The sequence below is a fragment of the Fukomys damarensis genome, unplaced genomic scaffold (genome assembly GCF_012274545.1).
Source record: "Fukomys damarensis isolate Sample0158 unplaced genomic scaffold, DMR_v1.0_HiC HiC_scaffold_19, whole genome shotgun sequence".
Classification (NCBI taxonomy): Eukaryota; Metazoa; Chordata; class Mammalia; order Rodentia; family Bathyergidae; genus Fukomys; species Fukomys damarensis.
In genome coordinates this window covers 62,790,240-62,804,810 of record NW_022900931.1, presented here as the reverse complement: position 1 = coordinate 62,804,810, position 14,571 = coordinate 62,790,240, and the positions used below count along the sequence as shown (strand labels likewise).

At 49.0% G+C, this 14,571-nt stretch overlaps 1 long non-coding RNA gene across 1 annotated transcript; it reads right to left on the bottom strand.

Annotated features, from left to right (window-relative positions):
• Window positions 1-10,831: 10,831 nt before the first annotated feature.
• LOC117286928 lies at window positions 10,832-14,571 on the bottom strand. The gene is made up of 3 exons (XR_004518076.1): window positions 14,058-14,571; window positions 13,850-13,982; window positions 10,832-10,866 (listed from the first exon to the last, which is right to left on the bottom strand). It is a non-coding gene; the product is annotated as an uncharacterized LOC117286928 (long non-coding RNA).

Sequence of the window (14,571 nt, the reverse complement as noted above, 5' to 3'; positions counted from 1 at the left end):
TCAAGGGCACTGGCAGGGAGCCCAGTAAGATCACAACAGACTAGGTAAGAACAGGAAATGGCCTGGCCCAGAGTAGTAGCAAGAGTGGTGCTGAGAAACTGGCTGGATCCTAGATCTGTGTGTTTGTTTTTGTTTGCAGTACCAGGGGTTGAAAGCACTGCCACTGAGCCACACCCACACCCAGACCTCCCCTCGACCCTAGACAGTCTCACTAAGCTGCCCAGGCTGGCCTCAAACTTGTGATCTTTCTGCCTCAACCTCCTGAATAACTGGATTACAGATGTGCACCACTGCACCTGATTCTGGATGTTCTGAGGATAAAGCTAATGGATTTGGTGAAAAACAGATCACACACATACAGGCTAGAGAAACGGTGGGAGGGATGGACAACTTCAGGGTATTTGTGCTGAGGGCCTGGAAGAAGGACCTGCCGTCAGCTGGGTTTAGAGGCTGAAAGGAGGAGACCACAAGTTAGTTTGACGTCTGGATGTCAGCTGGACTTCCAATTAAAGAGGAGTAGTAGGCCATTAGACGTCAGCCTGAAATTCGGGACAGAAATCCAGGCTGAAAGTATAGACACCCAGGAGTCAACATGAGGCAGAGGCTGAAGCTATTAAGCACATGGTACACAGAGAAGAGTTGAGGTCCTTTTACCACTGACCAAAAGAAGGCACAGAAGGGTTCACAACTTGCCCCAAGCCAGTGTGACGTTTAGTTTCAGGGCTAGTACAGGACTAGGATTCAAATTGGGGCCACCAGAAGCCAGAGCCCACACTTAACCACTAATAGGACTTGTTAGGAAAATTAACAGGTAGTTAATTCAGGGTCTGGGAGTGTAGCTCAGTGGAAGAAGCCAGGGTTCCATCCCCACCACGGCACATTATTATTAATATTATTAGTAATAGTATTAGTAATGTAAAACACTTGCTAGATGTCTGCACATAGTAATCAGTACATGTATGGTACGGCTTCACAGCTCATCAAAGCAAACCCTCATTCCTAAGGGCCTCCCTTCCTCCCTCTCAAGACTGCTTCTTCATCACCCAAGTCAAAGTTTAGAATGGAAAGGGGAACCGCTGCCCTCCCAGTTAGTGTTGCAATAATGCTCTGCCTTTAAAACTCCTATTAAATCGCAACGCTGTCAGCAGCTCTGTATTCTATCATCTGCTGTTCCTGCACTGACTTCCCCCGTTAGTCTCTCCTACGAGACCCTACACACACACACACACACACACACACACACACACGAGACACACACAAACCTCTGTCCCCACAACCCCTCATTCTAGCGTCTATTCATGTTAAAGAGCACCCGGTCCTGATTCCCACTCTGCCAGTCAGCTGCCCGCCGAAGCCCACCCTCCCCGAGAGCCCCCTCCCCCTAAGATCGTCGCCGCTGCCCGCGCACCCAGCGATCCAGCAGCCTCTCACCTTCTCCACGGATACCCCCTCCTCGCGAGCGGTTCAACCGCCGGCACTCCAGCCCCGCCCCAGGCTCCTTCCCACTCTTGATTGGCTTGGCTTACCCGCATCCAAGTTTTCATTGGTTGAAGACGACGCCCGTCACTCTGTCCCATCCCAGAGGAGAACCCGCCCTCCAAACCTTGCAACTGGCCAATTTGGAAGAGGCGTTCCTAAACGGCCCCCTATCGTCTTTCTCGTCTCCAATCATTACTGGCTAATAATGCTGCCAGTCATACAAAAGAGTAGTTCCCTAGAGAAGGGTGGATGGAGGATCCCGGAAACAGGCTCTTGACTCCGCCCCCACGTGGAAATGGTGCTGATGGAGAGTCGGTGTGCACGCGCCCTGGAAGAGTTTGGCTGCTGGTCAAGGCTAAATAGGTTTCTCATTGCTCGGTGGGTTCCGGTTCTGCACAAAGCATTTTGAAAGCCTTCGCTTATTTAAAGCTCACAACACCCCGGAAAAGTGAACATTATTTTAGCCACTAAGGAAGCCGGCTCCGTAAGATACAGACGCCAGCCCGGGTCACACAGATAAGTCATCCACCCGGCGGATCCAGTTTATGGATTTGAGGGGGCGGGCCCTCTTTTTAAAAATGTAAAAACACAAACAAAATCTTGTATGAGCATGAAAATTTCCTCGGAACATGAAGTAGCCTAGCATGGTGGTGTAAGCCTGTTATCCCAGCATTCTGGGAGGTAGAAGCAGAAAGGTCTCAGGTTCGAGCCCACTCTGGGCAATGTAGTAACTTAGTGAGATCCTGTCTCAAAATAAAAACGGGCTAGAGACGTAGCTCAGTGCGAAGGCCCTGGGTTCTATCCTCAGTACCAGAGGGTATGAGTAGGGATAAATAAATGAGTAGGAATAAAGTACATACGTATTTAGAAGAGCTAACAAATACCACATTGTAAAAATCCCTAAAGATAATGTGCTATTTTTAATTTAGTTCCTGATAGGCTTACTTTTTGCTTCATACACATTTTATAATATATCTACAGAGAAAAAAGACAGTATCTTACCTCTAGCTTGGCCAATGGGCCTTTTTCCGTTTTTGTTTTTTTTTGTTGTTGTTGTTTTGTTGTTGTTTTAACAATGTAAAAAAAGTTTCAGCTTCCAAATAGCATTGGTGATATCATGAGAATTTTTCTGGAGAATTCATGTTTGCTGTATGTTTCGGAAACAGTTTCCACAGAGTAGCTTCTGGCTCCATAACCTCAATTCTTGACTCATTTCTCTTACACAGGTGCTTCCAGGGTGTCCACAAGAGGACACAATCATGCTACACCAGACTGGGGCTTTACACTTAGTGAGTTATTGGAGCATTCCTGGAAGCCCTTTCTACACCAGGATAACTAGTTAGGTAGCTTAGGTACACCCGTAACCGCAGTGTCTATGATCCACACGAAAAACATCTTTCCAAACCCAATCAGGAGTCTACAAATCCCTGAGGGTACTCCCACATCACCCAGGGCAAAGGGATTTGCAACAAAGAAGTACTACAGGAAAAAGAACTGGTCTTCACCAAATGCACCTTAAATATCTTCCCTTTGCATATTTTATAAAACATCAGACTATAAGAACATATCAACAAGGTCTTTCTGAGGGTCTTGGCAGGGCCTGTGCAAATCAGATGCCCTGAAACTTGCGTGAGCTTCATTGTAAAGTTGCCCTGAATGCCAGTCATCCTGTGTTTACTGACTGTCCGCTGTGTGCCGGAGAATCCATCCCTGAAACATAAGTCTGGCCCTGACATTGCCACGAACCAAACCTAGAGCCCTCTCCCTTCTCTGCATATGAATTTTCCCCCTTGTAAGTTGTATCTTGAAAATACACACACACACACACACACACACACACACACACACAAACAAACAAAAACAAAAAAACAACTAACATTCTGGGATGTTCTAAGTCCAAGATATAAAGTTCACAAGACAGCCCTGTTAATATCCTGAGTTATGCTGTCAGAGAAATGTGTGTTAGGATCCTGAATCTTCCTCTTACCAGCTGAAGGACTTCCCACAGGCTACACTTCTGTTAACTGCATTCTCCTTCTGGAAATGAATCCAGTTCATTAGTTCTTCACGCATTTAGTGAGCAGCTACTATGTTCCAGACACCTTTTCTGGGTGAACAAAGAAGAGGAAGCCCTTGACCTAGTGAAAGGCAGCTAAACAATTACACGTAAATAAATACATGTGAGAACATAAATGCCACAAAGAAAACAAAGCGGAGGGCCGGGATTTAGCTCAGTGGTTCTGCCGCCCGCCTCACAAGTGCAAGGTCCAGAGTTTGATCCCCGGTACCAAAAAAACAACAAAATATAAAGTCTGGCAAGCGCAAGGTCCTGAATTTGATTCCCGGTACAGGGAGTGGGGAAGTGTTAGAACTAGACAGAGGCGATGATTGAGCAACACCACAAATGTACTAAATGCTAGACTTGTATGTTTTTAAAATGGTTAATTTTATGTTACATGGATTTCACCTCAACAAAAGGTTTTTTTTTGTTTTGTTGGTACCGGAGATCAAACTTGGGTCCTTGAGCTTGTGAGGCAGGCGGCAGAACCACTGAGCTAAGTCCCTGGCCCTCAATAAAAGTTTTTAAGCAAAAGATTTAAAAATTCCAATGAGACACTATGGCTTTTCGAGGGCAGCAGCAGAGGAGGTGGTGAGAAGTGGTTAGAATTTGCACAGATCCTGAAGGTAGAGCTGGCGGGATCGCGGATGGGTTGGGTGTTGGGAGGCAGAGGGAGAGAGGAGTCAAAAATGATTCCGAAGTGTTTGATCCCTGGCACAGCTGCTGAGATAGTTTCTACTTCTAGAGATTAGATGAGTCCCGGGTGCAGGGGAGAGTGGGCGATGGAGGTGAGGAGTTTGGCTCTGGACGTGTGGAGGTCCCAGAAGACTTCCGAGGGGAAGCGTAGAGAGGGTAGGTGAATGTACAAGTTTGAATTCTTACATGAATTCAGGGGGGAATGAATATGAATGATAGGAATAAATCACCAAACAAGTGAATGAAGAAAGAAAAGAAGCTAGTTGTGGTAGTGTGGTGATGCACGCCAGTTTTCAGCACACTGGGAGGCTGAGACAGGAGGGTCACAAGTTCTGGGCCAACCTGAAAGAGACAGAGACAGACAGAGTGGGGAGGTGAGGATGGAAGGAAGAGAGGAAAGGAGGAGAGAATGAGGGAGGGGGGACCAAGCCCCAAGACTCTCCAGTGCCCCTGGGGGTAGGCGGAAGACAAGCTGATGGTTAAGTCTGGTGTGGGCCGTGGAACCTGCGGACATTTTTTTTTTGGTTTGGTGGTTTTTGGGTTTGCTTGTTTCTTTTGTTTTTTGTTTTAATATGAAGTGCTTGTGAAATGTTCCTCTAGCTGCTAGGTGCAGTGGGCCCTGTAGTCCCAGCTATTCCAGTCAGAAGCAGGATGAGCCTAAGAGTTCAAGACCAGCCTGGTGTTTGTGTGCATGTTGTCTTTGATAGGGCCTCATTACATGGTTCAGACTGGCGTAGACCTCGAGATATAGCCCAGGCTGGCCTCGAACTCATGGTGCTCTTCCTGCCTCAGCCTCCCAAGTGCCGGGATTACAAGTGTGTGCCACATCACTGGGCTTCGAGGCCAGCCTGGACAACAAGGTGTCCCATGGGCCGGGGATTTAGCTCAGTAGTTTGGTGGCCGGCCTTACAAGCGCAAGGACCTGAGTTCAATCCCCAGTACCAAAAAAAAAAAACAAAAAAACAAGGTGTCCCAGTAGCTCAGATCATTAGCACATGGTACAGCACCAGCTGCATTGACCTGCTCAGGCTAATTGCTCAGCAGTGATAGCAGAGAGCGCTTAGTAACCTCTGGTGCTTTGCATGGTCTTCTCACGGGGAGGTACTAGCTGGCCAATGACCCCATCAGTCTGGATTCAAATCCCAGCTCTCTTAACTGGGTGTGGTGGTACAGGACTATAATCCCAGCATTGAAGGAGGCTGAGGCAGGAGGATCACGAGCCCAGCCTAGGTAATTTAGCAACTCAGCAAGACCCTGTCTCAAAATACAAAATGCATACACACACACACACACACACACACCCCACAATCCCAGTGCTGTTTTTTTTTTTTAATAGTACTGAGGATTGAACCAGGATCTTCACACTGAGCTGTGCCTATATCTCTTTGGTTTAATTTTGCGTCAGGGTCTCACTAATTACTAGGTTGCCAGGCTTGGCCCAAATTTGAAATCCTCCTGCCTCAGCCTCCCAAAGTAGAATTATGGGCATGTGCTATGATGCCCAGCTTCAGCTACGCTTCTTTTTTGTTTTTTTGTTGTTTTGTTTTGTTTTTTGAAACAGGGTCTCATTATATAGTTTGTTTATATTGGCCTTGAACTCACTATGTAGCTCAGGCTGGCTTTGAACTTGCAGTGATTTTCCTGCCTCTGTCTCTTGAGTGCTGGGATTACAGGCGTGCACCACCATGCCCTACTCAGCTCTGCTTCTTATAGTTGATTTCTCCATGAGTGGTGGTGGTTTCCTCATCAGGGATAACAGCAACAGGGGTCTCACAGTGTCCCTTGAGGAATAAACAAGTTAGTGCCAAAGAGGGCTTGGCCAGCAAACACGGGATGAATGGTGCGTCTTCCTAAGTCTAGGAGCGAGGCACCACCTACGATCCCTTTTCCACTCTGGAAGGGAGTAAAATATTACAACGTGGATATTTAAAGCCTGAAAAGTGAGTGCACACCAGGCACGGTGACACACACCTGTAATTCTACCACCATGAGTTTGAGGACACCCTGGGCTACATAGTGGGACCCTGTCTAAAAAAAATTAACAATGAATGGATACACACACTCACACTCACACGCCTATTTGTCTGTGGTCATTCTGGGTGGTCATGAAGACGAAAGAAGCCCAGAGAAGGGAAACTGTACATAGAGCAGCTCTCTCCTCCTTTCCCATGTACCAGAACCGGCAACAATCAGTGTAAAACACTGTTCAAACGGCATGGTAGTGCACACCTGTAATCTCACCACTCAGGAGACTAAGGCAGGACGATTGCTGTAAGTTTGAGGCCAGTGTGGGCTACATAGTGAGCTCAAGGCCAGCCTGAACTGCATACCAGGACCCTGTATCGGAGAAAAGAGGAGAAAAGAGGTGCCGGGCATGGTGGCACAGGCCTATAATCCCAGCACTTTGGAGGCTGAGGCAGGATTGCTGCGAATTTGTGGCCAGCCTGAGCTACATATCAAGACTCTGTCTAAAACAAACAAACAAACAAAATAAAATACCAGAGAATAGAAGGAGGAAGAGGACTGTGTTCATAGCCAGGCATGGTGTCACATGCCTGTAATCTCAGCCCTCTGGGAGGCTGAGGCAGGCAATTTAGCAAACCCTGTCTCGAAATTAAAACATACACGGCCGGGGATTTAACTCAGCGGCGCTGCACCTGCCTCACAAGCACAAGGTCCTGAGTTCCATCCACAGTACCAAAAAAATTAAAACATAGCAAAAAACCAAAAAAGACTGAAGCTGTAGCTTAGGGCAAAGGTCTTGGGTTCAATTCCCAAAGTCCCCGGTACAGAAGAAAAAAAACCCACCATGTTCCGCAGGAGTTTATGGAAGAGGGGGTCATTCAGTACAGTAAGGAGCGCCCATTCCGGAGAGCAATCTGTCAGTTTTTGGAGAAATGAACTATGGAGTTCCTCAAGACTCAGGTATCCCCTCTGTGGCAAGCCTGTAAAGTGTGTGTGTTCTCACACACGGACGTCCCATTAGGAAGTGAGGCGTGGAAGGAACACTCACTGTTAGGGCCAGACACGTGCAATGTTCTGGAAATGGAATATGACACAGCAGAGTAAAAGAGGGAGGACTGGGGATTGAGCTCAGCGGTGTCACCACCTGCCTGGGAAGTGCAAGGTTCGGAGTTGGATCCCCAGTACCCCCCAAAAAAAGAGGGAAACTAACATCATTGCAGGGCTCAGTGTAGGCCAATGCTACAAAATTTAACAGTCCAGCTTGTCCCGATCCTATGGAAAGGTACTAGTATTTAAAATTCCCATATTACAGTCGGAGCAAGGGAAGCCCAGAAAGGTTAAATAACTTGTCCGAGTTCATTCAGCTACTGAGCAGCAGAGTCTGACTTTATACCGCAGAAGCTTCTCCAAGGTCTAGACAGTCGCTCCTCTCGAGGCAGAAGAAATATTTGCAAGATCTTGACAGAACAGGAAAGACGGGAGGGCCAAAGATTAGGCACTTATGGCACTTAAAATTAGTGCTTATGGGTGGGGAGGGGAGGGATTACCACGTCTGCTGGTTCTAAGGGGAGCAGCCTAGGGATCCCTAGGGAGGGAGGAGACTGCGGGGTGACAAAGGGTGGGACTGGGGTCCCGGCGCAGGAGGACACCGCCACACTGTGACCAGGGCCGCCCTGCAGCCAGCCATCAAAGCCCAGCTCTGCTACAGTTCCACTAGCGATCTGGCCTCCCGTGCCTTAGTTTCCCCACCTGTACTATTTGCAAAGTCATACTCTGGAAAAAAAAAAAAAAAAAAGCTCCTTCCTCCACAAAGCCAAGGTGAGAAGGAAAACAATGCACAGCCGATCCAGCACCAGCACCAACACAACAGCAGATACGAGACCTGCAGAGGAGTCCATCGGCCTGTGACTGGCTAAAAATAACATGGTGCCGAAGCAATGGAATGTTATTCAGTGACGTTGAAAAGAAGCAACATGGACTGAACATTGGAAATGAAATAAGCTAGAATAAGCAGTAAAACAAATACAGTACCAGATATTCTCACGCACATGTGGAAGCTAAAACAGTTGGTCTCAAAGAACGACAGGGAGCCAGGAGCTGTGACAGGTGCCTGTAATCCCAGGGGCAGGCTGAGGCAGGAGGAGTTCAGCCTGGACTACATGCTGAGACCCTGCCTCTGGGGAGGTGAAAGGGTGGGGACGGAAGGAAGAGGCGGGAACCAAAATATAGTTACAGGAAGAGGAATAAGCTCTGGGGCTCCCCACTCAGTGGAGTGACTATAGTTCCCAAAACCGATTACATATTTCATGGGGATCTAGAACACAGGCCTTTGAGGGCTCTAAACACAAATAAATTATAAGGAGCGGGCAGTGCTGATTATCCTGACTTCACCATTGCGTGGCAGAAAGTAAATTATCACACTGTACCCCATAAATACGTACAAGTCCATGTCAACTAAAAAGAAAAATGAGCCCCGAGTGCTAAAGCACGCCTGTAACCCCAGCTACTAGGCAGCCTGAGGAAGGAGGGTTGCGAGTTTGAGCCCAGCCTGGGCAATTTAGTGGGATTCTATCCCAATTTAAGAAACAAACAAACAAACCAAAAAAAAAAAAAAAAAAAAAAAAAAAAAAAAAAGAAAATAAAAAAAAAAAAAAAAAAAAAAAAAAAAAAAAAAAAAAAGAAGAAGAAGAAGAAGAAGAAGAAGAAGGGAGGCTGGGATGTAGCTCAGTGTAAAGATCTTGGGTTCTACTACTGGGAAAATAAAAAAAGGAAAAAGGGATGTAGCTCAGTAGTAGAGTACTTGCCTAGAATGCATGAGGCCCCAGATTTATCTACCAAAAAAGAAAAAACAAATTTTAAAAGGAAAAAGAAATAGAGTCACATAGAGGGCTTCTCGATGTGCTCACAGGAGGCTGGGATGTAGCTCAGTGTAAAGATCTTGGGTTCTACTACTGGGAAAATAAAAAAAGGAAAAAGGGATGTAGCTCAGTAGTAGAGTACTTGCCTAGAATGCATGAGGCCCCAGATTTATCTACCAAAAAAGAAAAAACAAATTTTAAAAGGAAAAAGAAATAGAGTCACATAGAGGGCTTCTCGATGTGCTCACAAGACTCCATTGGTATTTCCTTTGGACACAAATCGGCGTCCGGTCTGACTTTCCTTTTTTGAAGGCGACCCCAGCCGCGGGCTCGAAAGTCTGGGAGAGGCTGAGGAAGGAGTAGCAGAAGGTGATGGCCCCCTGCTGGAGGGAGCGGAGGAAAAGACCCAGGAGAGAGGGTCTGCTGACGATTGGCGGCGGGCCTGAGCTCCAGGGAGAGTTTGGATTCGATCCCAGGGACAGGAGGGAGTCCTCGCCGGAGAGGTCGGGGCTGCGCGTGGGGGCGGGGACTCGGTCAGAGGCCAAAAGCACAAAGGTGGCAGCCAGCCCGGGAACACAGCCCTGGGAGACAAGAAACAGGGAAGGATTCTAGGCCGGGCTCAGCTCCCAACGTACTGTGGGCTCCTTGGCAGGATTAAGCTCTCCCTGGACCTCAGTTTCCCCACCCTACAAAGAGGCTGGTAGGAATGAAAGACCTTCCTCCCCAGGCCTCTGGGTGCGCGGGAGTTATTGCTCCAGCTTCTCTGATCCTCCTCTCTCCCAGGTCCTCCTCCAAGGGTGCAGGATGCGCGCACCGCTCCTCAGCCCCTCCCCCAGCCCAGCCCTGCACCCCCAGGACGGGACACCGAGGTGCCCTGGCCTGGGAGCTGTAGGACGTGACTGCAACAGAGAATATTTGCGAAGCACACACTGTGCAGGGGTGGAGCGGGGGGAGGTCTTCCTCGATATTCTCATTTGAAAATGGGGAAACTGAGGCTCAGAAGAGGTGAAATGACTTGCCCGTGGTTGCAGGAGAGAACTGGGCCTCCAAGACGGCTTCCCATCTGCACTGCTGCTGCCTATCATCCTGGTCCAGCCATGGCGTCTCTCACCCAGATGGTCCAAGTCGCCTCCTGGCTTACTTCTGTCACTGCCCCTTACCCTGTATTCTTCAGGTGCAGTGAGCAGATCTTGAGACAATACCTCAGTCGGCTCGCGTCCTTTCTCTGCTCAAAACCCTCCTGTGGCTCTCTTAGCTAAGAGTCCATTCTAAATCTTCAACAGCCCTCAAAACCCAACACATTCTGTCCTGCCTAACTCTCTGGCCTCACCCCTCGTATTATTCCCTCCCCTACTCCTTAGCATTCCTGGGCTCCTGGTTTTCCCTCCAACTCACCAGCCAGCCTGTTCCTACCTCAGGGTCTTTGCACCTGCTGCACCATCTGCCTGCAATGCATAGACCACATAGCCCACTCCCTCACCCCCTTCAGGCCTTTGCTAGACTTCACCTCCTCAGTGAGGCCTCCCCTGTCCACTGTGTTTAAACTTCCACCACCCTTAAACGCCATTCTCTACCTCTCCTCTCCTCTGATACATTTGTCCCACAGGGCTTACCATCTTCTGTACGTCTTAGCTCTTTTACTTGGTCATTTTCTGTCTCCTTAGAATGAGAGCTCATGAAGCCGGATGTGGTGGTGCACACCTGTAATCCCAGCACTCAGGAGGCTGAGTCAGGAGGATCGCTGCGAGTTCGAGTCCAGCCTGGGCTACATAGTGAGTTCCAGGTCAGTCTCAATTACATAGTGAGACCCTGTGTCAAAAACCAAAAAAAAAAAAACGGACTAGCAAACAAACAAACAAAAAATTAAAAAAAAAGAATGAGAGCTCATGAGATTATTTGTGTCTGTTTTAGTCACTGCTATTGATATATCCTCAATGCTTAACATCAGCTCACAAAGTATAGTAATTGCTCATTTACCAGTCACCGAGTGGTTGTCAGTGTTCATGTTTGGCCCCACTACACTTTTGTGCAATGTACCGAGCTGTTGTGTGTTGCCTTCTGACCATGCCGCTCCTGCCGCCCTCCCAGGTGTAGAAGCCGGCTCCATTCCAGCTCCCCCGTCTGACCCCTTTCCTTCAAGGGTCCCTCAGATGTCCAAGTCATTCTCTGCTCCAAGTCCACCCCACCAACTCCACACCAGCATTTTTCCTGCAGTTCCTCAGAGTTGGTTAGTGGGCTGTGACATCAACTAGCTCTTTTCAAAAGGAGACAAGAGTCAGAGTTTGAGCACACAGTCTAGACAAAGCGTAGACTGAGGTGCCGGGGAAGCACGGTTCTGTGAAACTTTTCTTTCCATTTGATATGCATTGCGTCATGGTTGAAGTGCATACCTCACTGAGTTGGAAAAGCTTGCAAAACCCTGAACTACCCAGTCCTTCCTCTCCCAAAGCCCATGAACTGAGTGGATGGATGATATTAATATCAGCTCAGATTTGTCTCTCTGCTGAGCCCCATGTCAGGTGCTCACCCAGGCTTGAGGACTCCTCACCACACCCTGAGGGTGATTTTGACTCCATTTGACAGATGGTGACACTGAGGCTTGGGCTGGGGAAAGTCCATGCCTAGGGTCACTGGGCTGGGAAAGAGAGGAGCGGGCTTGATCCCAGCAAGCCTGCCTCCTAAGCCCGCGCGTGTGACACCTGCCCACTTGCCTGCTGGCCTGGCTTCTCCTGATCTGCTCCCTACCCATAAGGAATAGCATGTGCCCAACCCATGCTCAGCCCCCTACCCTGGTGCACACTGCCTTGTCGATCCTCCCGAGGTCCCAGACAACAGCATCCCTTCAACCCCCTCTTGGCAGGCTAAAAACCTGTGGCCTTTCATTACAGAACACACAAGCTAGACGGTATTTGCAGGAGTCCACCATTCTATTATGCTTCTCCAAACTCCCCTCTTTGAGAGGCAGAAAAGAGAAATGGAGAAGAACGTGTCTTTTCCCAGGTTCAAATCCATCCCACCCTTTAAAACTTCATAGCTGTGTAACCCCAGGCAAAATCTCTGTGCCTCAGTTTCTTCTTCTGCAAAATGAGGATAATCATCAGAACCTTCCCATAAGACCATGCTTGAGACTTTAGTAAGTTAGAACACAGGCAAAGATCTTCGAGTAGTGACCACACCCCACAGTGGGAAGCCTTGGGACAGCCCTGGGCCACTGGATTACTGTTTAACCCCAGTTGGTCACAGAGGAGGGAAGTCCCTTGCTAGCTCACCCAGCTAGGAAATGGGAAGGTCAGAATTTGGCTGCAGATCTGCCTTGACTTTGAATTACCAAGTCACAACAGTCTTTTAAGGGGCATTAGTGCCAACAGCAGTTATTTTCCAAATTCAGGAATGTGAGACTCAGAAAGGGTAAGGACATGCCCAAGTCACACAGTATGTAAATGGCACAGCAAGAATTCAAGCTCAGGCTGTGCATGGCCAGGTGCAGGTAGCCCTTGGCTCCAAGGATCCCCTCCACACAGCACGGCTGGGGCAGGAGAAAAGAGCAGGTGGGTACTGCCCTTGCTCCAGCCTGGCCTGAGTAGTGTCCCACCTTGGCCCCTGCCCAGACTAGAGTGGCCGCACCTCTGAAAGCTCTGGGATGTGACACTGGGATGGCACAGATGACAGCAGAAGGTGCAGCCCCTTCTGCCTGCCTCTGATTAGGGCCCTGCAATCCCCCAGGATTTGGCGCTTGGAAAGCTGACGTTGGGTTGCTATGGTGATGGGTTTGGGGCGGTTGCCATGGCAGCGGAACTAGCCTGCGTTTAAAAATATCTAGGAGGAGGTTTGTGTTTGTGTGTGAGTGTGAGTGCGTGACCAGCCGTGCTGTTGTGTGTGTCCAAACGGGAGGGTTTAGGAGGGATGGGTGGAGCTGGGGCTGTGGGCATGATGGGGAGAGTGCTGAGCAGCCCACAGCGCTCCCTGTTGTGGTGCATATCAGTGAGTGGCCCTGGAGGTCCAGTCTTTGTATGTTATGCTATGTGGGCCCATATGTAAATGTGTGTGGTACCCAATTTACACGTGCAAGGCATGATCAGGGCAGTTCGTCAGTTTATACATCTTGCATCACTGACATGTATGTCTTCTGCAATGTAGGCTTGTGGCTTGGATCATGTATGTAAATTGCTCAGGTGTGTGGAGTTTTTGAGTCTAAATATGTCCACCCAGGTCATACATGGATATTACGTGTGACCACCTTGATATTTGATATGCAGCTGCCATTTGTGTGTGAAAGCTCATGTGGTGGCTTTGGATGGAAGCTCCTGAATGTGCATCCTAGGTGAGGATGGGTGCCTGTACGTGCAGATGTGTGCACAGCGGCTAACCCTGGGAGCCTGCCTACCTCCATGTGCCTGGGGGGAACCGCTGAGACCGTGCACCTGTGTTACCTGGAGCAGGCCCTGTGTGGTTCTGTGTGTGAGGGGACAACTTCAGGCCCAACTCCAAGGAAGGTGGGATATGTACCTTCGTGGTGTGAGTTATGTGACTCGCAGAGCCCGAGGAGTGTATCTCAGCCTAACCTCAGTCTCTCCCTGTATCCTCCCTCTTGCCGCTTGCCTATCTCCATGGCAACCAGCTCCTCAGCTCCCTCCAGGAAGATGGAGAGGGAGGATCCAGGCTGCAGTGGACCACAACCTCCTCCCATCCCCCTTGGCTCCAGGGACAATGGGTGGGGAGGGGACAGATGGGCGGCCACCCTATCCACCCCAGGCCATCTGCTCCCCCTTATCCTGGGGACCCAAGAGCGTACCAAGGGAAGGAGTAGAGCACATCCCCAGCGCCACAGATGCCCGAGCTGCCGCAATTTCCCCGTCCGGCTACTTCTGCGCCTAATCTTGCCTCTAGCCACGCCAGGAAGGAAAGAATCCTTGGAGACCAGGAAACTAAGGAGAAGAAAATTCATGTGTCAGAGAATACAAACTATTATCCATGATCCATTCCAAGGAAGAACTTCCTACCTCCAACGACTTCAAGCTCTGAAGTGAGGCTTGTTCCCTTCAAATCCATTTTCCCTCTGTGTAACGGTGCACTTAGACAAGGCAAATCCCACGCTCCCGGGCTGCAGGTTTGTCATGGGAAAACCGGAACTGCCTAACGTCCTGAATAGTTAGTACTCCACCAGAGCCAAAACTGTGTGCTCCTTGGTTGCATCTGAATACCTGGGCCAGTGCCTGGCACTTAGTAGGCGGTCAAAAGTACTGCTGAGGTCGCTGAGCGGCATTTGTGAGCCTACCTTAGGGTTATAGGCTGTAGCTCAGGGGCTCAACGAATTCAGTCCCATGGGTCCTCGCAGCACACTTGTTCCCATTCTTCATGGGACAGTTGGAAAATCTGAAGGGGAATTTTCTTACTGTCCAAGTTAGGAGGCACCCAAAAGTGAAATTTCTTATTTTGACCACGCGAGGTCAGGTCTCCGAGGCTCAGTTTCCTCATCTGTAAAATGGAGATAATAAAAGCACCTCACAGAATTGT